At 45.1% G+C, this 27,478-nt stretch overlaps 1 pseudogene; it reads right to left on the bottom strand.

The window, feature by feature from the left end:
• Positions 1-302: 302 nt before the first annotated feature.
• Positions 303-25,552, bottom strand: LOC144273643 (thyrotropin-releasing hormone receptor-like; annotated as a pseudogene).
• Between the last annotated feature and the right edge of the window lie 1,926 nt (positions 25,553-27,478).

Genomic DNA, 27,478 nt, shown 5'->3' with positions numbered 1-27,478 from the left:
ACAAATAAAAATATTTGTGCATAACAGGAAATGTAAATGCACCACCACATTAACTACAGACCATGCAAAATGCTGCCAAAAGTCTAACACAGAATCTAATTGTGAATAAATTAGCATTCAGGAAAAGAAAATTAATTTGCCCTCTACGAATCTATTTTGTTAAATGCCCTAGAGAGCTCTTAAATTAATTTTGTTGTGTGCTCTCCGCATATGGCAGAAACAATTTTCAATAGGACGTTCCAGACAGTGTAAAATACAACCATGTACTTCCCAAAGTCTATGTTGTTTCATGGTCACCGTGTTTATCTGTAAAGTTTACTTTTCTTCACTGTTGCGGAGAAACCATTTAGATCTTCTTGTTCTGTGACATCATGATCGGAGCTGTCATGGGAATAGTCCTTCATGACGCTATAGTACACCGGAACATTGTACGGGGTGGGGTTCTCAGTCCTTTTCTGTTCACATCTGCATAACTTTTTGAAAGCTGCTCTAAATTTCTGAGACATCAGGTTGTAAATGATGGGATTGATGGCACTATTCAGGTAAATGCACATCCTACAGAAGAGGAGGAACCAGATGTTGAGGTACGGAGGGTCCAGGAAGGAGTTCACTACCACCAATGTGCGATATGGCATCCACAGCAGGGCAAAGAGGATCACTACCACAGCCAACATCTTGATCACCTGTTGAATTGGGAGGGACAAAAAATAAATAGCTGATGTTACACTTCTTCCAACAGGACCTTCCCACTTTTGAAACTGCAGAGGGCCAGCTCAGGGTCTGTGCATCACTTAACTCCCATTTAAGTCTTCAAAATTAGGCTAAGTGGGGCACAGATCTTGGGCAACCCCTCTGGAGGGGGCCAATTTCACTCCTGTGAGTACATTTTATATAAATAACACACTTACATAACAGGTCTCCCGTCATCATTGAAGACACTTAAAACCCCATTGGAAACAATCATTCATTGGCTGGGAGATGAGCTGGATAGAAAGGACTGAAGAGGTCAGAATTTCTGACTGGATGCAATTTTGAAAATTGCTTGTGACAACAACAAAAACGAAGGGGAGAACTATCCTGTATGCTAGGGCAGAATCCCAAACAGCATTTGATGCAGGAAGCATTCAAATTACTTCTCAGATATTTAACTGATTCTTTTGGACTCTGTTGACTTTCCGCTCAATTTAAACATTTCAGATCCAAGTGATTCTGCCAGTTACTGGTATTAGAGCACCAGACTCCAGCATGAATTCCAGATCTGTTCCCAGAGCAATTTTTTTTGCAGAGTAGCTAGTGAATATTTTTCAAATCCGAAGCATCTGCAAAGTTCTGTATTGGCACATTAGGAAAAAGGACGTGATGAGAATTCAGAAATGAGCTGCGGTTCCTCTCTGCTGTACTCCAGAATTTTTTTAAAAATGCATTTCTCTTATATTGATTTTCTACAATAATCTGAATCAGGCAGTTGCAAACAGCCATTTCTATGAGTGATTATATTCCTTTCAGCACATATTTATTGAATACACATGCTCTTCAGAATGCTCTATATATGTTAGTGGGAGTACGACATGCATATTAAGGGAATAGGCACCCCTAAATGCCCAAAAAGGGGGTAGTTCAGTAATTATGCTTTTCTGCAGGAAGATAGATATTTCTGTCAAGATCTGACACCCTGGTTCTCTTGAAGTATGGTTTTCAGTTGGTTACAGGGTAGAATGCTCTCTGCGGGAGCTAAGAATGGTGACATGTCGCAATGTAATGCCTGAAACAAGAAAGGGATTACTACCAAGCCTGGAAGCCAGAGTAGAGTACAGTGGTGACACAGGGAACATCCCAGCATGAGATAGTGGGATGATGCTATGAGTTACTGTGTCACAGCTAAGAACCCAATGGACCAGTTATTGTGTCTTACTCCTTCTGGGAAATACACATGAAGGATTGCAGTAGGTGCAACGTTACCCATATTTGACAGTTCTACCATGGAAATCGTTACTTACAAGGAACGGGATGGCTCAGGGGATAGTAGAGTCATATATAGATTTCTGGTTCCAATCTATCCCATCTAGCATCAAATCCTATGCTTATGGGTAATTTTTAGAAATACTCAGAAATAGATTGGTAGTGACCAGCAGTCATTATAGTATGACGGTTGGCTTGCTGCTCCACATGAAATCCACTGGGTTCTGTCCAGTTCCAGGTATAACCAACTGTCATAACTGGTACCACTGTCTCAGTTAAAAGGATTAGGAGTGACCATGGAGACTGAACTATCTTCTGCTCAATAAAGGGTGTGTATTCATGTCAGTGCTGAGGCACATTCACGGGGCATTACGATGGAGTCCCACATTGCTGCAATCTGTGCTGTCAGTGATCTGGGTTTGTAGGATTTTTTGTCAAACCAGCGCAGTAAAGGATAGATTTCCTTACCAACCCCCCACATGTGGTACTTACAATGCAGTGCATCAGCGTTACTATATACAGCTGTTACATGTTATTTAATATAACATTCAACTAATCTGTTAAGGTCAATAAAATTGAAAGACAGTTGTCCAAAATATTTTTCTATTTACCACGGCTGGAGATGGAAGATGTATGAGGACTTGAAGATGAGGATGGGTTTTACACTGTTCCCAAGGATGAAGATGGTAACCTTGATGGTTAAGCTTTGCAGGTGCCAACTGGGATGTTGCTATTGATAATGACAATGAAGGCGTTGAACCTGATGCTAAAGATTTGTAATGGATACAAAAAAAATTATATATGAACATAAGAAATATTGTTATAGCAATTAACTGAGAGAAACTGCTCAACATGATGGAGGCCAACACACCACCTGGAAAAGTAGTGGTCAGCACAGATAATCAGCCAGTTTTGTGCACAGAACAAAGTCATTAGAGAGACACAGTCAAGAGGGAGAGCTCACAAGAAGACACTTGTAGCCTTTTAGGAAGAGAGAGGGCCAGATCCTCAGCTGGTGTAAAGTGGTGTTGCTCCAAGTAAATGGAGCTATGCCAAGGATCTGACCCGGAATGTCTAGCAATCATCTGTCTGTACATTTGTAAGATCCAAACACTTCCCCCTGAGTCACTGCACATTTACCTCATCCTGCTGAGGTTTGATTCTGTAAGAGAACTTGGAATGTGTTCACCTTGGACAAAGCTGTAACAATCAATTGAAACCAAGTGCCTGTCTTAAGTGACCCTGAGTACAAATTCATTCAACCTTTAGTTCACCTCTACTAAACATTTTATTTAGCTTGGTCTCCTGGGTGGTTGACGCAGACTTGGCTGTATATTCATTTGGTTTACACAGGCTGCAAGCATCCTTGTCCTGTCTGAACAGGAACTCCATTAAGGCCCTGGCTATCCTCTGGGATAAGCAGAAAATTCAGTATTAGAGATTTGGGGCTTAGTCCAAAAACTGCTGAAATTAATGGGACACTTTCCATTGGCTCAATGGGCTTTGGATTGGGCCTATGCAAGATAGCCGTCTGAAAGTGTGACCTAGAAACCTTCGCTAGCCAGCCTAGGCAGACTGGGCATTGAGCACAGACATTCCTTCCTAAAGTGATGAGAGTTATCAGATTCCGAATGGCATACAATAATCCCTTTCATGTACATACTCTGAATACAAACTTTGGCATGTTTAGCTGTGCTCTCTGGTGGACTTCACTTCCCGCTGGGGGACCGGAGTTTCATTTAAACATCTAAGATGACTTTTTTTCTTTATTTGTAATTCTCTTCTTCTTTGGTTTGAAGCACCATCATGTTTGTGAAGGGTGACCTGTTCATTCACAAGTAACAGTACCAGTCACTAATAAAGAGGGAATGTTCCCAATATGAGGGAAATTAACATCTGGTTACCGATGGTTTCTCAAGCCGTAGGAAATTAGGATGGAAGGAACCATTGGTCCAGTTGTCTTTTTACCAGAACAACCCCCCACCCCTTTTTCAGCGGGTGCTTATAGAAATGCTAGGAATCCTCAGTACTCATTCACTCTATTTTTACCTGACTTAACATTCATAGCTTCAGCTCATTCCCACAGTACCTGATTCCATGTCACAATAACTCTCTGATCAAAAAGCCTCTTCCTGATCTCAAGCCTGAATCTACCCTTCCTCAATTTTTGGTCAAGTTCTGTAATTTTACCTTTTTCCCATCACATAAAGCCAGCACTGATTTAACCTTGAGAAGAATTGTATTACCTTTATTAAATCACTTTTTGTGTGACTTTTCCCATACACTGAGCACACTGATCTCTGTCAGGCAGCAGTTCTGCAGTACGCTCTCTAAAATGTAAATGTCCTTAGTCAATCTGTACTGATCACGATCTCACAGATGGAGACCTAAGCAAAGCTGCATCTAATGGAATACATATCTCCTTTCACTGCAATATCATTTATTCCAGGTCTCTCTCAAGCCCACTTCCATTCCAGCATCACTGAGAGTAAAAAGGTCCTACGTCATAGCAGTGCATGACTGACAGGAATCTTTTGCTGTCCTCTTCTGTTGGATGCTATAGGTCTCACAAGGCAATGATTTCACTCACTGTGTTCTGTAGTCACTCTTCACCAGGTCAGCATGAGGTATCATCCTTTCTTTCTGACTTTAATTAAATAATAGATTCCCCATTTAACCACCTTACCCACCATGCAGTACTTACAGGACATCAAAGTAGAATTGTTAAGCAAGAGAGAATTTATGAAGGTTAAGGATATCATAAATAATATGTCATGAGTAGCAAGGGTTATCTGAATGGTTTTAGTGACAAATGTCCTCAGTGACTTTGAGCATGTTTCATCCCAGATATAACCATCTCCAGTTGCTAAAAATAATTCTATTCCATTCTAGACCAGACATTTGCTGTTGAAGATTCCGGTTACAACACCTGTCTGTTTTGGTGGATGTGCAGGTCTGCCTGGTACTGTGGGGCCTGATTCCACACTTCACTGACTGCCTGTGTCATTTGCACCAGTGCAAAGCGGGTCTCAGATGCTACCCTTCTGATCTGGTAGCATTTTGCAATGCTTTGCATAGCCTTTAGGTGACCTAGAGGTGCAGGGTAACAGAGAACCATGTTGGTCTCCTGCCTATCCACAAAGAAGCAAAGCACTTACTTAGGCTGCTCCCTCATAGAATCATAGAATATCAGGGTTGGAAGGGACCTCAGGAGGTCATCTAGTCCAACCCCCTGCTCAAAAGCAGGACCAATCCCCAATTAAATCATCCCAGCCAGGGCTTTGTCAAGCCTGACCTTAAAAACTTCTAAGGAAGGAGATTCCACCACCTCCCTAGGCAACGCATTCCAGTGTTTCACCACCCTCCTAGTGAAAAAGTTTTTCCTAATATCCAACCTAAACCACCCCCACTGCAACTTGAGACCATTACTCCTTGTCCTGTCATCTTCTACCACTGAGAATAGTCTAGAACCATCCTCTCTGGAACCACCTCTCAGGTAGTTGAAAGCAGCTATCAAATCCCCCCTCATTCTTCTCTTCTGCAGACTAAACAATCCCAGTTCCCTCAGCCTCTCCTCATAAGTCATGTGTTCCAGACCCCTAATCATTTTTGTTGCCCTCCGCTGGACTCTTTCCAATTTATCCACATCCTTCTTGTAGTGTGGGGCCCAAAACTGGACACAGTACTCCAGATGAGGCCTCACCAATGTCGAATAGAGGGGGACGATCACATCCTTCGATCTGCTCGCTATGCCCCTACTTATACATCCCAAAATGCCATTGGCCTTCTTCATTGGCAACAAGGGCACACTGCTGACTCATATCCAGCTTCTCGTCCACTGTCACCCCTAGGTCCTTTTCCGCAGAACTGTTGCCTAGCCATTCGGTCCCTAGTCTGTAGCTGTGCCTTGGGTTCTTCCGTCCTAAGTGCAGGACCCTGCACTTATCCTTATTGAACCTCATCAGATTTCTTTTGGCCCAATCCTCCAATTTGTCTAGGTCCCTCTGTATCCTATCCCTGCCCTCCAGCGTATCTACCACTCCTCCCAGTTTAGTATCATCCGCAAATTTGCTGAGAGTGCAATCCACACCATCCTCCAGATCATTTATGAAGATATTGAACAAAACCGGCCCCAGGACCGACCCCTGGGGCACTCCACTTGACACTGGCTGCCAACTAGACATGGAGCCATTGATCACTACCCGTGATCCTCCTTTCATCCATCCTCCTGAGGAAAAACTAGACTACAAAGAATCACTAGTTCACTGCTTAATAATAAAAAGGGTGGGGGGGCTGGGGCGACACCAGTGGAAACATCAGAGAGGATGTCAAAGTTACCCACTTTTCCAGACTAACAGGGGAAGAGAGAATCTGTTCCTACAGTGACTACAAAGTACAAGACTGTAGTAAATGAGCTACCCTGCCGAGTACAAGAAGACATGGCAAAGTGAGAAGTGACATCAGCATCCTCGAAGGCTTTCTAGCCTTCTAAAGGCTCCTCACTGTATTTCAATGAAAAACTAGCCCAAGCAGCTATGTGGGGTGGGTGTGTATATGTGGTCCTGGGGGCATGTTTGTAAAAATTCATCCCCACTTGAGGGCCCTACATGATATTTAAAACACACGCAACTTAAAAGTGAGAAACTAAAACATAAATGGGGACATTATCCCCCTGGGGAGACAGCTGTTGGTATCTGCTAAAGAGAGAGCGCTCTGAAGGACACTGAGGAATCTCGGTATAAAAGCTGTTCCTTGTTACAGCCTCTTCCCAGCAAAGGTGCTTTCCCCCTGCCCTGGAAGGTGAAGGCTGGGGAGCCATAGCAATGCAAGCAGCAAGATCAGCAGGGGTTTCTAGGGACCTGGGCTAGCAGCAGCTTCAAAAGTCTTGCAAAACAATTATTGTGTCAGATCTCAGATAAAGTGGAAAGAGTGAGTCAGGGGCAGACAAGGAGGGAGAGATCAAATAAAACGTCTGATGAGTTAGGGCCTTTTTTATTCAACCGGCTTGGCTGAACTAATCTATGGCTTCCAGACACTCCACTAAACATCCGGCTAAAGCCAAAGGCACTAAGCTTTGTGGATAAAGATTTCTGTCCAGGCACCTTTCCCTCACAGATCTTAGGCATTCGCTGGCATCTTGGTTTTTGTTTTATTATTTCAAGAATAAAAGATGCTGGGCGATTAAAAGCTAGAGCTGAGAGAGAGAGAAATGAACAGTTCAGGGTTTGCATGTCATCCTTCTGATCCCACCTGCTCATTCATAATGATAGCTCATAGCGTAAGTTATAACTGCTCAAAAGAAGAAATTCAGATGAAAGTCATCTCCCTGCCCCCGAGGGGAAGAATCTCAGTTACAGTATCAGCTCCTTGTCCTGGGCTGGAGCCTGGACTCTAGGACCCTGGGGCCTCAGAGCTCATGCTCCAACCCAAGCCTGAATGCCTACACCACAGTTAAACAGCCCCTTTGCCTGAGCCCCACGAGCCCGAGTCAGCTGGCATGAGCCAGCCAGCCACAGGTGTCTAATTCCAGTATAGTCACCTCCCCGACACACTCTGTGATTTATCTTACAGCTGCTTACTTTGCATGAGCAAAATAATTGAGCATGCAAAGCCATTTAAAAGTATTGAGGAGAAATGTAAAGGGCCTCAGAAATGGGAACAAATACTTATAGTTGTCTCCAAGCGCTCAACTTACTGAGCCTGGTCATAGAATCATAGGGCTAGAAGGGACTGCAAACTTCATCTTCTAGTCTAGCCCCCTGCCAGGTTGCAGGATTTGTTGTGTCTAACCATCCAAGACAGATGGCTATCCAGTCTCCTTTTGAAAACCTCCAGTGAAGGAGCTACCACAGCGTCCCTAGGGGTCTGTCCCATTGTCCTAATTTTCTTATAGTTAGGAAGTTTTTCCTGAGATTTAATCTAAATCTGCTATGCTGTAGTTTGAACCCATTGCCTCGTGTCCTGCCCTCTTGTCCTGGCAAGAGAGAACAACTTTTCTCCATCTTTTTTTATGGCAGCCTTTCAAGTATTTGAAGACCACTATAATGTCTCTCCTTAATCTCTTTTCCAAACTAAACATACTCAGTTCCTCCAGCCTTTGCTCATATGGCTTGCATTCCATCCCTTTGATCATCTTTGTCAATTGCCTCTGGATCCTTTCCAGTTTTTCTACATCCTTTCTATACACTGGTGACCAAAATTGGGCACAGTACTCCAGCTGAAGCCTAGCCAGTGTTGAGTAGAGTGGTACTATCACCTCCTGTGACTTGTATGCTATGCCTCTGTTAATGCAACCTACAATTGCATTTGCTTTTTTTCCAACAGCATCACATTGCTGACTCATGTTGAAGTTGTGATCCACTGCAACTCCCAGAATCTTCTCAGCAGTGCTGCTGCCAAGCCAGTTGTCCCCCATTCTGTATTTGTGGATTTGTTTTTTCTTCCCTAAGTGTAGCACCTTACATTTGTATTGCTGAATCTCATTTTGTTGTCTATAGCCCAGTTCTCCAGTCTATCAAGATCCCTCTGAATTTTAGCTCTATGCTAATCCCCCCTAGCTTTATCTCATCTGCAAATCTGATCAGTATGATCTCTGTTCTGACATCCAGGCCATTAATAAAGATGTTAAACAACACCAGACCCAGAATGCCTGTGGAACCCCACTTGAGACCTCCCTCCAATCTGACATTATTCCATTAATAGTTACTCTTTGTTTGCAGTTGTTTAACCAATTATGTATCCATTTAATTGTAGCTCTGCCAAGCCCACATTTCTCCACCTTACTTAACAGAATGCCATGTGGGACTGTGTCAAAAGTCTTGCTGAAGTTCAGGTTAATGTCCACTGCATTCCCCTTATCCACCAAATCCGTTACCCTATCAAAGAAGGAAATCTAGTTGGTTTGCATGATTTGTTCTTAGTAAATCCATGCTGGCTGCTAATGATTATGCCAGGGCGTGTGACTGCATGTGTGTGGGAACCAGCTTTCTTCTCAAAAATCTCTCTCAACAAATGCCTTCTGCATCTCTGTCTTCATCCTGTTCCCCTAACAAGGTTTTTCTCAGTGTGACGCGCTCATTTCATTCCACACAGCTCCACACGGAAAAGTCACAAAATGGAACCAACCCACAAGTCTCTCACTAAAGCACAAACTCAGCAAAGGGAAGTCTTTCAAAGCAGTTAAACACGCCAGCCATAACTGCTAACTCTAACTTCTTGGAGCAATGAGAGCTGTTTGCTGTAATGAGCACAATCACCTCCACAAGCATCTCTTTGAACACTGTGCCGTGGGAAGGGGGACAGAATGAGTTACACTCAAAAGCTCTGGGAGTGAAGTCAGTTTTAATCCACAGAACAACTTCACTCTCAGCCAAGACCTCATGATGAGAGTGGCACCTTGTGTTGCAATACATTTTTGGGGGCCTTTCATCCTCCATCACTGTGAATGCATTTCCACTGTGTCTGAGTTCACCGCTCCCACTGTACAGAGCTTACTGGAGTTACAGTCCTCCCAGCTCATTTTAGTCATTTAGGAGATGGCTGCTGTTTTGCACTCCTACTCAGTATCTCCATCCCTGCTTCTTACATCTGGCCTTAGTGAGTTCCTTAGGCTGTATGCTTTCTATCACCCCTTCCATCTGCTACAGTCTCACTTTAGGCAGCTGCTTTTGAGTCCCTGCTGCTGTTCTCCAGTTTCCACACCCTCTCACTTCCCCTTGCACACCTTCTCCCCTGCCTTATTTTTGTCCTACCATTCCAACACACCTTCAGCCCCACTTCATGTGGCTATCCCTGTAGCCTCTTAGTCCTGGCCACAGTGGTTTAAAGAACATCTCTGCTGCCCACTGGTGGTTATTTATTATCAGATAAAATCATGTAACATTTTTATTTATCAGGCAGTTATCCCTAAGCACATTGTTTCCAACATAAACCTTGCAAAATAGCCTCCCTTATGAAAGTCACACTAATCCCTGCTCTGTGTCTGTGGAATTCACACAGATCATCTTAGGTAAATGAGCTTGTTCACACATTACATTTGAAAAACTAACCAATTGCACCACTTGAACCACTCGGACATGTGCAGCCTAAATTGGCTGGAGAAACTGGCTGTAACACATATCCTCTCTTGTCCCTCCCCTCCCAGGTTTCATAGATTCATAGATTTTAAAGCCAGAAGGGACCATTACGATAATTTTATCTGAGCTCCTGTTTAAAGGTGGCCTGGGGATCTCACCCCATAATTTCTGCATCAAGCCCAAAATTTCTGTATGAGCTACAACATCTCTTTCAGAAAGATATCAAGTCTTGATTTAAAGATTTCAGGTTTCTCTAAGTATGCTCCAAATGTTTTTTTAACTTATTAATAATTCATAGATTCATAGCGTTTAAGGGCAGACAAGACCATTAGATCATCTAGTATGACCTCCTGTACATCACAGGCCATTAAATTGGCCATAACTGCTGTATGGAGCCCAATAACTTGTTTGACTAACACATTACTTGTGTTTTGCTGAAGCGTATCTTCCAGAAAAGCATCCAGTCCTGACTTGAAGACATTATGAGATGGAGAACCCACCACTTCTTTTGGTAGTTTTGTTCCAATGGTTAATCACTCTCACTTTTAAAAACTTGTGCCTAATTTCTAATTTGATTTTGTCTGGCTTTATCTTTAGTACCTGGTATTTTCTCCCTGTGAAGATACTTATAGACTGTAATCAAGTCACTGCTTAATCTTCTTTTTGAAAAGCTAAACAAATTGAGCTCTTTAAGTCTCTCACTGTCAGGCATTTTTTCCAGCTCTCAAATCATTTTTGTGGCTCTTTCTCTGCACACTCCCCACTTTTTCAACAACCTTTTTAAAATATGGACACCAAAACTGGATGCAGTATTCCAGGATCAGTCTCACCAGAGCCATACATAGAGTTAAAATCATCTCCCTACTTCTGTTCATTACCCCGCTGTTTGTGCATCCAAGGATCGCATGAGCACCCTTGGCCACAGCATCACACTGGCAGCTCATGCTACGTTGCTTGTGCAGTATCACCCATAAGCCCTTCTCAGAGTCACTACTTTCTAGCATACAGTCCCCATTCTGTAGGTATGGCCTGCATTCCTTGTTCCTACATGTATAACTGCATTTGGCTGTATTAAAACATATTTTGTTTGAATGGGCCCAGGTTACCATACAGATTGCTCTGTATGATTGCCTTGTCCTCATCGTTTACTACTGTGCATATCCATGTGTCATCTGAAAGTTTTATCAGCAGTGATTTTATATTTACTGCCAGATCTCTGATGCAAAGGTGTACCTTATTTCTGGTCTGAATCTGTCTCACTTCAGTTTCCATCCACTGGACTGCTGCAAGATCAAATAGCTGGGGCATGTTGTATCCGCTCCTGTCTGTCATGTTAGTCACATAGGCCCTAATCCTGAAAATGCTTACACACACGAGTAGGCCCATAGACTAAATAGATAAATTCATGGAGGATAGGTCCATCAATGACTACTAGCCAAGAGGGGCAGGAATGGTGTCCCTAGCCTCTGTTTGCCAGAGGCTGGGAGTGGGTGCAGGGAATGGATCACTTGGTGATTGCCTATTTTGTTCATTCCCCCTGGGGCACCTCGCAATGGCTGCCGTCAGAAGACAGGATACTGGACTAGATGGACCTTTGGTCTGACCCAGTATGGCCATTCCTATGTTCTTTAATTCAAACATCCGTAAGTGTTTGCAGGATCCAGGTCTTAGAATGTGTAAGCTCCTCAGAGCAGGGATCTGCCTTCTATTTGTTTCCTGTGAGATGCCCAGCATAGCTGTGAACACTAGGAGATAACAAATATAATAATATTTATTGCTACGTTAGCACCTGCAAAAGCACATTTGTATTAGAAAATCTGCTGATTTCTAGGTGCCTCCCTTGTGTTTGTACCTACTTGGCAATTGTGCTTTTAAACAAGCTCCTGTATTGATGCAGAGAAGTCTCATTATTAGCGTGTCTATGGGGGGGGAGGGGAGGGAAGGGGGGAGGTTATCCTAGTATTTACCATTCCAGATAAGACACCTCTCCCCATATGAGGAGATAACTGACTCTGTGGATGACGGGAAAGCGGTGGATGTTTTGTTCCTTGACTTTAGCAAAGCTTTTGACACGGTCTCCCACAGTATTCTTGCCAGCAAGTTAAAGAAGTATGGGCTGGATGAATGGACTATAAGGTGGATAGAAAGTTGGCTAGATTGTCGGGCTCAACGGGTAGTGATCAATGGCTCCATGTCTAGTTGGCAGCCAGTATCAAGAGGAGTGCCCCAAGGGTTGGTCCTCGGGCCGGTTTTGTTCAATATCTTCATAAATGATCTGGAGGATGGTGTGGATTGCACCCTCAGCAAGTTTGCAGATGACACTAAACTGGGAGGAGAGGTAGATACGCTGGAGGGTAGGGATAGGATACAGAGGGACCTAGACAAATTAGAGGATTGGGCCAAAAGAAATCTGATGAGGTTCAACAAGGACAAGTGCAGAGTCCTGCACTTAGGATGGAAGAATCCCATGCACCGCTACAGACTAGGGACCGAATGGCTCGGCAGCAGTTCTGCAGAAAAGGACCTAGGGGTTACAGTGGATGAGAAGCTGGATATGAGTCAACAGTGTGCCCTTGTTGCCAAGAAGGCCAATGGCATTTTGGGATGTATACGTAGGGGCATTGCCAGCAGATCGAGGGTCGTGATCGCTCCCCTCTATTCGACATTGGTGAGGCCTCATCTGGAGTACTGTGTCCAGTTTTGGGCCCCACACTATAAGAAGGATGTGGAAAAATTGAAAAACGTCCAGCAGAGGGCAACAAAAATGATTAGGGGACTGGAACACATGACTTATGAGGAGAGGCTGAGGGAACTGGGATTGTTTAGTCTGCGGAAGAGAAGAATGAGGGGGCATTTGATAGCTGCTTTCAACTACCTGAAAGGGGGTTCCGAAGAGGATGGATCTAGACTGTTCTCAGTGGTAGCTGATGACAGAACAAGGAGTAACAGTCTCAAGTTGCAGTGGGGGAGGTTTAAGTTGGATATTAGGAAAAACTTTTTCACTAGGAGGGTGGAGAAACACTGGAATGCGTTACCTAGGGAGCTGGTGGAATCTCCTTCCTTAGATATTTTTAAGGTCAGGCTTGACAAAGCCCTGGCTGGGATGATTTAGTTGGGGATTGGTCCTGCTTTGAGCAGGGGGTTGGACTAGATGACCTCCTGAGGTCCCTTCCAACCCTGATATTCTATGATTCTTTAATTATAATACAGCTTCTGGTGCTATTCAAAGTTTCTGACACAAATGACAAGGTAGCTTTCTGAAGGCCACCAGGAATATTTTCTGTGACATTTTCAAAAAGCTGCCAGTGCTTCTGGCCAGCCTATGGAAAGCATGAATGGCAGAAGGCAAATAATCCACACCAACAAGAAATGATTCATAAGTAAAAGAGCTGTCACAGGTTTTGAACCAGTATCACTTGTGAAGCAGCATTCTATGGTGCTATTCAAGAGACGAATGCTCCTAAAGCCATCTGGGTTGTCTTGTGGTTGGAAAGAGATGGAATGTCACCTGACATCTCTCAGTGCTAGTGATTCAACCTATTCCACAGAAAGGGAGCCTGGAGACTGGGTTCTTGAGGCAAAGCCAAGGCTGTCATGCTAGTCAGTCACTACTTTATGGTAGCACAATTATTAGGGATGGAACAGACCTGTTGGGTGGAGTATTCCAGTATTGCCATGGGCAAGATCAGCCTTTACTGCACTACCCAAAGGGGCAAATCCAGCCTCAGTTTGAAGAACTCCAGTAGTGGGAGCTTCTCTGATGTTCCTTGGGAGAGTTTCCCACAGACCAATGCAACTACCTGTTCCTGCAGTCTAGCTTTCATTTTCTTTTATACCATTTCATGCCCCCATTACTTACGTTAAAAACTTCCCCAAGGCACAAATTCTTCCTTGTCCCTGGAACAGTATCGCTGCCACCACCAAGTGAGTTAGACAAAGATTTAGGAAAAGGACCATTTGGAGTTCCTGTTTCCCCAAAATATCCCCCCAAGCCCCTTCACCACCTTTCCTGGGGAGGCTTGAGAGTAAAAAAGGTAGCACAGACCAGACCCTTGAGTTTTTAGGACACTAAAAACCCCCATCAGATTCTTAAAAACAGAACTTTTATTATAAAGAAAAAGAAAGTAAAAGAAACACCTATGTAAAATCATGATGGAAGATAATTTTACAGGGGTAATAAGATTTAAAACACAGAGGATGCCTCTCTAGGCAAAACTTTAAAGTTACAAAAAAACAGGAATAAACCTTCCTCTTAGCATAGGGAAAATTCACAAGCTAAAACAAAAGATACTCTAACGCATTTCCTTGCTATTACTTACTATTTCTGTAATTTTAGATGTATCATTCAGTAGGAGCTGGATTACTTGCTTGGGCTCTCTCTTTGTCTCCGGAGAGAACAACAAAAGCACAAACAAAAACCTCCCCCTTCCCCCCCCCCCCCGCACCGATTTGAAAGTATCTTCTTTCCCCATTGGTCCTTCTGGTCAGGTGCCAACTATGTTAATGGAACTGATTAACCCTTTACAGGTAAAGGAGGGATTTTATGCTACCCTTAGCTGTATGTTTATGACACCTCACAAGTGGATGGAGCATCATGAATCACCACAGTTTATGAATGATCTATTAGCTGTTCTTCAATCCAGTTCACAGAATTTCCATCTAGATCAAATTTATCCAGTTAGCTTTCAGATGGCATTGTTAGATGCTCTACTAAAGCCAAGATTTATGATACTCAGAGCACTCTTTCTGTTTATTCCTTCTGCAGCTGCATCAAAATAGCTATGTGATTTATCTGGCATGATTTTGGTGCATAGATAATTTACTGTTAAGGATAACAGCACACAGTTAAATAGCTTCACAATGACTCTAGTGGGTAGAGTAAAGGACAGGGAGTTGAACTCCTGGGTTCTGTTCTTGGCTCTTTTTTTCACTCGGTATGTGAAACTGGGCAAGCCATTTAAGCTTCTCTGTGACTCAAATCAGCCATACATAAAATGGGTGTGATGATCCTTTCATACATCACGTGGGTTTGTGACACTTATTTCAAGCAGTTAGAGCACTTTGAGATCTTTGGATGAGGAGTATAAAAATAGATAGGAAAAAGGCAGTGGCATTTTGATCCCTTCATTGTTATAGAAGAAAAACCGGTACTTGAAAACATATGCTGCAATTCAAGAAAAAGCTGACTGCCCATTTAGTTTCACCTCATATCACTTGTCTCAATACCACCAAGTACAGTGTGAAACACATACTAAGCAGCACTTACATTCAAATTACATGGCAGCCTGTTCCCTGGAACCCCATAAAGATCATTGCCTTCCAGACAGGAGACGGTTACTTTGTTTCTGATATAGGGACCTGATCCTCTTCCCATTGAAGCTAATGATGAAACTCCCATTCATTTCAGTGGTGCAGGATCAGGACCTAAGTGAATTAGGGACATAAACACACATGCTTCAGGGCATAAGCAAAACTAACTAGTGGAGGTTAAGAAGACACTTCCTCTGGGAGGAAGTTATTCCATGACAGCCTAGAGTAGGGTTTCTTGCACTTTCCTCTTAAGCTTGCGTGCCAACAACTGTTAAAATCATGATACTGGACTAGGTGGACCACTGCTCTAATCCAGTATGGCATTTCCTATGTATATTCCTATGAAGTGGGAAGTTGCATATCAATTAAGCCTAGAGGCATAATTTCTTGTCCTACTGATTGAACTCAGAATGTTGATGTGTATTTATGCTAGACTCATTGTCTGAGTGCTGAATGGACCTCAAAAATTGTTAAGTTCAAGTTTGGTGCAGATAAGTCTCCAGAAATGTGTGCACTTCTCAGTACTCTCTGTACCATGTGGGTCTCCTGACCTGGGTTGGCAAGCTTGGGTGAGCAAGATTTTGCATGAGATTTGAGGGCACTTCTGTCCACACATGAAACTACTGTGAGAATAGCCTTGCCTTCGATAATTCTGACCCTATCTGGGAAGCAGAAAAAACAAAAGTATCACCTCAAAACCTTAATGGTTCCATCTGAGTTTAGTCCTAAAAATCAGTGAAGGTTTTTTCAGAGAAATTGGGCTTACTTACCCTACTACTGAAGTGCAACCACCTTTGGGGTGGAACATACCAACTGGTTAACGGTGCACAACAATACAAGTGTTTGGATCAGGAAATTAAGAAGAATTCTGGATCCAGCTGAAATTGCCTGGGCAATGAAGAGAGTGGAAACTCAGCCATGACATTCAGATTAGCACCCTTATTCTGATGCAAGGGGATGTTTAATGACCATAAGCTTTGGCTTTATGTCTCACCCTTAAGACTGTGGTTACTAATACATTTCTGAAGCAGGCATTAATGAGCCTGGAGTGCCTAACTAGAAAGCTTGTCAGACAGTTGTTTGATAACTGAGCTAATAGTGTAGCTAGCCTGCTTCCTCTCCATCAGTGTCTCTTTAAACAGACCCCTTTCAAACGCTGTTTGTCTGGACTCAGCAGGACACATCTAACAAAGTGCATCAGGAATCCACATGAAATACAATGTTCGGCAAGCCGTGGCATAAGAAAATATTTCCAGATAAAGAGCCTCCTGCATATATCTGTCCTCTCTCCTTTTCCATGACAAACAGAATCATCTGTGAGAAAATGGCACAGAAAACATTCTGAGGTTGATTGTGTCCTTTTCACAAATGAGCATCTGGAAATAAATTATCACAAAACCTGCATCCTTTCTCACTCCTGAGATGTGCCCTTATGCAATGCAGGACAGAGAGAGATTAGCAGAACAATCAGAGGCCAGCTATGTTATATATTCTTGCCTGTACCAAACTTTCAGATACAGAAGAGGCATTTCCACTGCCTCCCCACCAAATGTTTTTCACCCTTACAGGGCTATATAGCTCATCTTCTCAGTAGTCCCTTCCATAAGGAAGGCTTTGCCACTGGGGCACCTGTACAGTATTAGCTTTACTGTTTACTTACAAACCTCACTTTTCCTAGGGACTGGAGTCAGCCACGGAAATCTCTCATCCTTGTACTGACTCTACTTAATTGTAAGATCACAACCTAGGTGGTGTGATGGCAGGAACTCCTAGTCAATGTGATATAGAGAACATAAGTATTTGGAGTTCCGATATATTGAACACGGTTCACATACAGAACCTTGAAATGGGGGTTTCTGGTATGTCTTTCCAGTCAGTATTTTTCCTCTAAGGTATTTAAGTTGGTATTTATAGCATCATAGAAATGTTGGGCTGGAAGGGACTTTAAGAGGTCATCTAATTCAGCCCTCTGCACTGAGGCAGGACCAAGAAAACTTAGACCATCCCTGGCAGGTGTTTGTCCAGCCTGTTCTTAAAAGCTTCCAATGATGGGGATTCCACAACCTTCCTTAGAAGCCTATTCCAGAGCTTCACTACCCTTATAGATAGGAAGTTTTTCCTAATAATTTACCAAATCTTCCTTGCTGCAGATTAAGCCCATTACTTCTTGCCCTACCTTCAGTGGACATGATGGAGAAGAATTGATCCCAGCCCTCTTTATAACAGCCCTTAACATATTTGAAGACTGTTATCACGTCCCCACTCAGTCTTCTTTTCTCAAGACTAAACATGCCCTGTTTTTTTAACCTTTCCTCAGAGATCAAGTTTTCTAAACCTTTTATCATTTTTGTTGCTCTCCTCTGAACTATATCCAGTATGCCCCATCTTTCCTAAAGTGTGGCACCCAGAATTAAACACCGTACTCCAGCTGAGGCCTCACCAGTATTGAGCAGAGTGGAACAATTACCTCCTGTGTCTTATATATGACATTCCTGTTAGTACCCCCCAGAATTACATTAGCCTTTTTTGCACTGCATCACACAGTGGACTCATATTCAATTTGTCATCCACTATAACTCACATATCCTTTTCAGCAGTACTACCATCTAGCCAGTTGTTCCCCATTTTATAGCTGTGCATTCAATTTTTTTCCTTCCTAAGTGTTGTACTTTGCATTTGTTTTTTTTGAATTTCATCTTGTTGATTTCAGACAATTCTCTAATTTGTCAAGGTTGTTTTGAACTCTAATCCTGTCCTCCAAAATGCTTGCAACCCTTCCCAGCTTGGTCTCCTTGCAAATTTTAAAAGCATACTCTCTGCTCCATTATCCAAGTCATTAATAAAAATAAAAAGTATCGCATCCAGGACAGACCCTTGTGTGACCCTACTTGATATGTCCTCCAAGTTGGACTGTGAACCATTAATAACTTCTCTTTGAGAATGCTCTTTCAGCCAGTTGTACACCCACCTTATCGTAATATAATCTACACCACATTTCCCTAGTTTGCTTTTGAGAATGTCATGTGGGACTGCGTCAAAAGCCTTACTGAAAACAAGGCATATCATGTCTTCAGTTTCTCCCGATCCATTTGGCAGTAACCTTTATAATAGCTGGTAAGCTCTTTAGGGAAAGGGCTGTCATTTATGATATTTGTACACCACCTAGCACAGTGGGATTCTAACATGATTCGAGCCTCTAGATGCTACTGCAATATAAATGTTAATAATAATATGCATGTTAGCCCATTATCTTCTGAAATCCTCCAAAGCCCATTGAATGGGAAGCTGTAACGGTTCCAAATATTATGCTGGATGCAATCAGACATGCTAATAATCCCGTCATCCTTGTTGAGAGGCTCCCAATAGTATGTGTGCATTAAACAAATTTACTGTCTGCCAGGTAAATGATTCACACCCACTGGAGACTCTCAAATGGATCCAAAAAAAAAAAAAAGAAAAGAAAAGAAAAGCTGGAGGATAATACCACGAAACAATATTTAGCTTGTTGACTCTGGCCTGATAAACTCATCTGTCTCTGTTTCCTCTCCACTGCTCTCTGTGAACTGTAATAAATGTATTAAGCTCTAGGGAATTTCCTGTTAAAAACTGGATGGCTCTCGGCTAAATATTAACGGGAAGGCTTTCTACTACAGAGACTCATTGAATAATGGAAGAATCTAATGAGGGGAAAGTAGTGGGAGCAAGAAACATGACTACATTTAAGGCAAAGTTTGGCATTGACATAAATGACTTGGATATTCCATTTGAGATGGGCCAGCCCGTCTCCTGGTAGCTGATAAATCATGTTACCCTATGGGCCTGATTCACTTCTCATTCTGCTTGACTTCTGTGTAGCTGCTCCCAATTTACAACATTAGAAGTGAGAGGAGAAACGAGACCCTATAGTTCTCTCCAGCCTTCACAGCAGCCTTGATTTTAACATATGACAATTTAACAAGATGATGACAGAAAAGTTAGAAGAAGAAAAAAGCAGGTTTTCAAATTCTTTCACATTTACAATTTTCTGAAAATGGAACTAGAGTAAGCAAAGAGGAGAGGTTTCAGAGTAACAGCTGTGTTAGTCTGTATTCGCAAAAAGAAAAGGAGTACTTGTGGCACCTTAGAGACTAACCAATTTATTTGAGCATGAGCTTTCGTGAGCTACAGCTCACTTCATCGGATGCATCCGATTGCATCCAATGAAGTAAGCTGTAGCTCATGAAAGCTCATGCTCAAATAAATTGGTTAGTCTCTAAGGTGCCACAAGTACTCCTTTTCTTTTTTCAAAGGAAGAGAGACATTTTTAGCTGCAGCAGCTAATGAACTGCAAAGAGATGCATGCACTGGAGCTGTGTGTGTGTGTGTGTGAGAGGGACACACACCATATCTTATTATCTCCTTCCCACATCTTATTATCCTCTTGCTGATGTCCTCCTAATATGGCTGCAGATCTCACGTATTCTCCCACCTGGTCCTTCCAAATTGCATTTTGTGGGGTTTCCCCTGTAGCTGCAGTTATCCTACTGCCTCCAATGCTTGCCCTGGCTCTGCTGACAGTGGTTTCTTCTAGGGAGGCAAAGAATGAGGAAAGACCTTTAAAGTGATCTTTGGACCATGCAGTAAACCTGAACAGGACATTCTGGCTGTCACAGCTCAGGCTTCATTGCCCTGTGACTATTTGGAAGGTACCTTCCTACCCACTGTCTCCCAGGAGCCCATCTCTCTCTGGAGACAGAGAGACCAATATTTCCAAAGTTTATTTCCCACCATAATGTTTCTGGGGTCCCTGGGTCTCACCAAGTTGACTCACTTGATAGTTCATGCAGCTTCATAATTCAGATGGATCCCGAAAGAGGCAGTACAACCCAGACAGGGCTGGGAACCAGGAGATGCATGTTCTTTTCCTGCTTCTGTCACTGACTTGCCATGTGACCTTGGGCCCTACTCTTCATCTCTCTGTGCCTCTGTTTCCTCATTTGTGTTGGGGGATAATGATACTGAGCCACCTTTTTAAAATGCTTTAAGAGCTACAGGTGGAAATATTCTATTAATTATATTAATTATTATATTATTGTTCATCTCTCAGCCTCATCCAGGGACTCTCAGGCAGCAGCAGATCAGAAAGGCCATAAGAAACCTGAGGCAAACCAGAAAGCCATTGCATGCTGAGAAGTCCCAGAATGCTATGGGTTGTGCCTTCTTACAAACAACACATTCTGGTGTGACCAAAAGGAGACAGTGTATCCTGCGTCTGCTTGTCTGCAAGAGCAGAATCAACAGGCCTCTGCTGGGCCTACAGAGTCAACAATTGTTGCTAAGGAAAGTTGAAAGTGTTATATGGTGCTATGCAATGCTCCACAAAAGACAAGGCAATTGTGCTGAAGAGCAGACAGCCTACTTCAGGCAATGATGGCCATCAGTCAGGGGAGGCACTCCATAAAGGGGCAACTTGTGTAGCAATTGTTCTTTGAAGAACAGTTTCTGGACTCTCCAACCACCAAAATACAGTTCCAGCGTGGCTGGATGCCTTACAGACCAAGAGCCATATCCTAAACTATCAAAGGCAGCGTAGTCTAGAGGAAAAAGCACGGGGCTGCAAGCCAGGAATGCTTGTGTTACAATCCTACGTCTACCACTGACTGGCTGTAGGTAAGTCACTTAGCCTGGGATTTTCAAAATGAGGTGTGTGTATTTGTGGATGTACCCTGAGTGTGTGATTGTGGTAAGTGTGTGCAGATGATGGTTAGATGTCTAAGTGCCCATTAGAACAGGCTATGAGTGACGGGGGAGTTTCTGTGATTGCAGTCAGGAAATGAGGGGTGAAATCTTGGGTCCAGTGAAGCCAATAAGAGTTTTAGCCTGGGTGTGTAAAAGCACATGCACAGTTCTAAAAACCCTTAAATGCTGAGCTGGCGTGAAACGTTGATCATATTCCTCTTTCTTACAAGGGTGCTAGGAGAACTAGTTAAAGTCAGCCCAGGGCTTTGAAGATACAATAGGCTGTCTGCAGCATGCCAAGTCGTATACCTTCCCTCACTACACACACAGCACTAGAACTGGTTGAAAAAATTCAAATTTTTAAATTTTCTGATGGAAAAAAGGGGACACCAAAAGAGAGTCCCATTTCCCAACCAGCCTTTACACAGCACTTATTAGTATCAGTGCATCCATGCCTCAAGAGTATATGATCCTTACAATTTGTAGACATTAAGGGCCAAAGTCAGCCCAGGTTTAAGCCCTTAAAGTCAAGGGAGTTGCACCCACTTACACCAGGCTAGAACTGGCCTTGCGAACTGCAGTCTCCAAATCCACATCTAAATCCTCTGCCTGTCCATTTCTGCTGTAAATTATCAAGCATAATCCCAAAGGGCCTCACTTGCCTATTATTTACACGTCTAAACCACTCCAGTTCCTTTATTTCAAATGCTAACTTTTCACCCAGTTATTTTACAAGGATTCAGTATGTGATCTAAACCTTTCCATGGGAAGAGAAGAGACCAAGAGTTAAAGGAGAAAGACTAGAAACACACACACACATGGACAGCTTAAGAGATCCAAGTACAGAGCTCTATTCTATTGCACCTGGTATTTCAAAATTTTCTCCTCACTGAGATGTAATGACTCACTCCTTGCTTGGATTCGCTAGGCAGCTCTAGAAATGGCACCTCTCCTGCCTCCCTGCACCAATGGAAAAGTTAACTAATACACAATAAAGTAAAAGTGCAGATGTAAAAATAGAGGTCCCACATCTGGACACTGTGATTGTCTGCTAAGGGAAGGAGGATAATAAGGTTTCAGATAGTTATTGTCCTGCTAAAGTGTGGGTTAGGCAGAGGATGAAATCACATCCAGACAGAATGATGAACGCTAACAGGAACGAACCAGCCAAACACGGACTAACCAGCAAAGAAAATGGAAACGTCTCCCCCTGCAGGACGACAGCTCCTCTTTTTACTCAAGGCGAGTTTGCTCCCTAGAATTAATTCATATGCCATTGGCTCAGAAAGGAGTTCAGAGGGAAGGGATGGGAGTTTGGGTAATGGTGCTCCTCTCTAAGGTGTGTCTCATCAGATCTCCTCTTCCTTGGCGATTTTAAACTGGAAGGGTTAATTAATCATGATTCCAGTTTGGGAGTGAAGCTCAGGTCACATTATGGTAATCGAACACCTTACTAATCATGGAGCGAATTAATAGCTAGCCTGCAAGAATATCCGCCTCTAGCCAGGACTGCTCCATTCCTGCGGAATGCTTCCCTTTCTTGTGGTGTGTGTAGCACAAGGCAGTCGCTTCTCAGCCTTCTCTGCTGAGACAGGGACTGTGGGGAACCAATGCCCTGTGTAGCAGGGGCCTTTTAAAAGAATTCAGCCTTTTATCAGCTTTCACTCCTTTTCTCCTCTTACCCCTGACGACTTCATTACACAGGGAAGGGAAAGAAAACCCGGAAATAGCAATAAAGGCAATAGCACTATTCCTCTGCTCAGCCCCATTCCCCCCACACAACCTCGCTGTCTTCTGTGAGTGGGACGATCACTCTTTTAAATCCAAGAAGCTCTGGGCTCTGTTGTGAAGCCTGCCAGCTTTGGGGGGTGTTCCAGGAGAAAAGGATCCCTAAGCACCCATCAGGTATAATTGATTAGATGGCATTCCAGGGCCCCTGCCAAGTCAGGGATCAGAGTTGCAGTTCTAAAAGATTTTGCCCCACAGAGAAGTCCTTTGCTGCCAACCCTCAAAGTAAGGCAACTCCGCAGGCTTGTCTGTTTAGAGAGATGATGACTTTCTAAGCAGCCACCAGACGGGTTCCTTTAATGCATCCTGACCATAATGGGGTTAATGCATTAAGTCGCCCATACCCTTTCCAGGATGTCACCTGGAAACGCCAAGAAAAAAATGCCATTCAGACCAATTCCCAGTCTTTATAATACGTGAGAGACAAAGAGTGAAGACTTCTTTAGGAACACAGCAACACCACCTCTCTCATACCTCCAGTCCCTGCCCCACCGCACCTGTCTTGTGCCCCCCCCATCCTCCCAATGCCACCCCCTCTCAGGTGCAGCAGGAGGGGGGCAGCACACCGGCTTTCAGGATGTACCTGTTTCCTGGAGCTCAGAGCCCCATTGTTGCCCTGGCAGGAGAGCTTCATTGAGCTGGAGCTGGGCGGCTTGCCCTGGTGCATGAAGCTGAGCCTGCCGGAGTCCTGGGGGCTGGCAGGCAGGGGGCTCATGAAGAGGATGCGGGCAATGAGGCCATACAGGACAGTGGCCAGCCCCAGTGGGATGACATAGAAGACAGTGAAGTCCAGGAAATAGATGGGCAGGTATAGGTTCCTGGAGACCCTGTAGCCACAGCTGACCTGCACCCCGTCTGAGAAGGTCGCCTGGGCAGTGTCCACCAGGAAGAACCACATCATGCAGTAGAGGGAGGTGAAGAGCCAGACACAAGCAATGATGCGCTTGGCCCGGGCCACGGTGCAGAGCAGCTGCGCTTTGATGGAGTGGCAGATGGCGATATAGCGCTCCACCGTGAAGGCGGTGATGGAGCATGCTGAGATGTTGATGCCCAGGTACTGCAGGTAGGTGATGCACAGGCAGCCGGCGTAGCCGTACACCCAGGAGGCCACCACCTCCGATATGTTGGGCAGCCCTGCGGCCAGCAGCACAATCAGGTCTGCCACGGCCAGGCTCACCAGGTAGCAGTTGGTGGGGGTCACCATGTGCTTGGTGCGCAGCACCACCAGTACCACCATGATGTTCCCCGCGATGCCCACCCCACAGATCAGCAGCACCAGCAGGATGGTCACCACCTGCAGCTCCAGAGGGTACTGGGGCATCTTCCCTAGGGTCTGGTTGACCCTGCTGTTGCCCAGAGGGGGTCCAAAGGCCAAGGTCTCGTTCTCCATGTGGCCTTGCTTGGGAGATCTCCTGCTGGTCCCCCGGGCTCCCCAGATGCTTTCACCAGCTCCCTGGCTGCACTTCAGGAGTCCTGAGCAAGGAGAGACAGGGAAAGTCAGTTGGTTCAAAGGAACCGCCCTGATCTCTCCCTTGCACTCCCCATCAGGCAATCACCCCTCCTCCCAGTTACTTCCGGTGTCTTCCCCCAAAACACCAGGGGCCCTTTGATTGCGCTGCTCAAGAGTTAGGAAGGGTTTTGTTTTACATGTAAAGGTCCTCCCTGCCCCAGCACACACACATGCACCCCCCCCAGCACCCCTCTCACACACACACCCTGGCAACCCCTCATAGAGCCCAACATACACCCATACCCCAGCACACACACACAGCCAGCACCCCCTCATACATCCCAACACACAGACACCCCAGCACCCCCTCAACACACACCCATACCACAGCACACCCCCCAGACACCCCAGCACACACCCCAGCACGCACACCCTAGCATCCCCTCAACACATACCCAGACCCCAACACACACTCATACCACAGTGCACACACACCCATACCACAGCACACACCCAGGCACCCCAGCACACACCCCCAGCACCCCTTCACACACCCCAGCACGCACACCCTAGCAACCCCTCAGCACATACCCAGACCCCAACACACACCCATACCACAGTGCACACACACCCATACCACAGCACACACCCAGACACCCCAGCACACACACCCCAGCATCCCCTCAACACACCCCCATACCACAGCACCCAGAGACACCCCCTCACACACACCTCAACACACCCCCATACCAAGGCACCCAGAGACACCCCCTCACACACACCTCAACACACCCCCATACCACAGCACCCAGAGACACCCCCTCACACACACCTCACACACCCATACCACAGCACACACCCAGACACCCCAGCACACACCCCAGCATCCCCTCAACACACACCCATACCACAGCACCCAGAGACACCCCCTCATACACCTCAACACACCCCCATACCACAGCACATACCCAGACACCCCAGCACACACACCCCAGCATCCCCTCAACACACCCCCATACCACAGCACCCAGAGACACCCCCTCACACAAACCTCAACACACACCCATACCACAGCACACCCCCCAGACACCCCAGCACACCCCCCCCAGCATCCCCTCAACACACCCCCAGACACCCCAGCAGCAGCAGCGATTCTGGGCTAGGAGACCGCAAACCCGCGGCACAGACAGGTGTCCCGCTGGCCCAAACTTTCGGCGCCTGCCATCGCTTCGCAGCCCCGGCGCCGCAGCATTCACCCCGCCCGAGCGCTCCTTTGCCTGAACCCCTCTTGCCTCTAAGCCGGAGAGAGGGGCCGGGCCGGGCCGAGCCGGGCGAACTTCACCCGCTCGGAGCTCCCTAGCCGGGCGGGGCGGCCAGAGGCGTCCCGGGGCGGAGGTGCTGGGGCTGGGCTCCGCGCTGCCGTGCCCGCCGGCCGGCTCTCTCCCTCTCTCTGCTGAGCCGCCGGCAGCCTCTACCTACCCCCCCCGGGGGGATTCCCAGCTGCCGTCTGGGGCAGGGTCCTAGCGCCCCCCGTCCCCCGGAGCCGGAGGGCAAAGCCCAGGGGAACAGGGCGCTAGTGACTAGTCCTCCCCCCAGCACGGGGCCGCCGCTCCACGTTCAACTCCCCGCCCCCCTTCTGCAGCCCTCCTCATTCCCCCTCCGCTTCCTCCTCTGGAGGCACTTGCACGAGTGCTTGTCCCCCAGCTACCCACTCCTGACTCCTGGGGGGTTGTGCAACCGGGCTTAGCTTCAGCGGGGCGATGAGCCCACCTTGGCAGTTCACTCACGCTCCTGGGGACTTCTCCTCTCCCTTGGGGATCCGGGTTGCGCCGGTCGCTCAGAGCCAATTCGATTTGAACCGTCCACGTTTTCAAACGCCACTCTGCCCTACATTTCAGTCCCCAAACCTCCCCTTGAATCTTCAGCTCCTGACCCTCGTGATAGTCCTTCTGAGCTTTTCCTGGGGGCACATCAATTATCAATTCTTGCTTCTCTGTATAAAGAAGGAGACACACAAACCCTGAGCATGTACAGTCAGGGCTGCATAAAGTGGTGTAACACTTTCCATAATAAAGGATATACCTACAAGTACATAAAAGGTTGTTATAAGGCAGAGGGAGAAAAATTGTTCTCCTTAACCTCTGAGGATAGGACAGGAAGCAATGGGCTTAAATTGCAGCAAGGGAGGTTTAGGATGGACATTAGGAAAAACTTCCTGTCAGGGTAGTTAAGCGCTGGAATAAATTCCCTAGGGAGACTGTGGAATCTCCATCACTGGAGATTTTTAAGAGCAGGTTAGACAGATACCTGTCAGGGATGGTCAGATAATACTTAGTCCTGCTTGGATGCAGAGGACTGGATTTGATGATCTCTTGAGGTCCCTCCAGTCCTAGGATTCTATGATTCTTGCTACCTTTTTTTTTGCAGATCTCCCATGTCACCATCATTTGCAGCAGGCCTTTGATATGCAGCAAGGGCAATCCTTTTAGGCTACAGATTTTTATTTTTATTTTGTCTCATGAAATTCCATTCAGTTTGGCTCTAACATCAAGATACTGAAAAATCACCCTTTCTCTTCTCCCACTTGCTTTTCTTATGGAAATGTTGGGAGCCTGCCAAAATCACTGACCATTCCAAGGCTGGGCTCACACCACTGCCAAAGCAGCAGCAACAGTAGGCACTGCACTGAGAACACCAGGGAGCTGCCAGTGCAGCTGTAAAGGGAGTGAAAAGGGCAGGCTCACCTTCCCCAGTAAACCTGCACATAATAGAATTTGTTTTTCCCCTTAAAAAAACTCTAAGAAATTATACACAAAAAATATATCGAAGGAATGTTGTTTAATTGCAAAGCCAAGTATTTGAAAGTTAGGGAATGCCAGATTTACGGTTGCCCAGGCAAACTTAGTCATGCCTCTTTGTATGTATGCATTATAACTAGTTAAGCACATAATAAAATACTATTTTTCCACAGGTCGACCCCCCCACACACCACCTCAGCCAGTGCACAGAACAGACAGACAAGGTTGGGGGGTGCAGAAAACCACACACGTCGTACTTCCTGACTTTTGAATTCTTGACTTTACAACATAAACAACATTCTCTAACACATTTTGTTATGTTTTATATTTAGATAATAAACACACCCACATATATGTATATAAATATGTATTATTCTATA

The sequence above is a fragment of the Eretmochelys imbricata genome, chromosome 13 (assembly GCF_965152235.1).
Source record: "Eretmochelys imbricata isolate rEreImb1 chromosome 13, rEreImb1.hap1, whole genome shotgun sequence".
In the NCBI taxonomy this organism is placed as follows: Eukaryota; Metazoa; Chordata; order Testudines; family Cheloniidae; genus Eretmochelys; species Eretmochelys imbricata.
The sequence above is the reverse complement of the archived record's forward strand: the minus strand, read 5'-3'. Positions and strand labels throughout refer to the sequence as shown.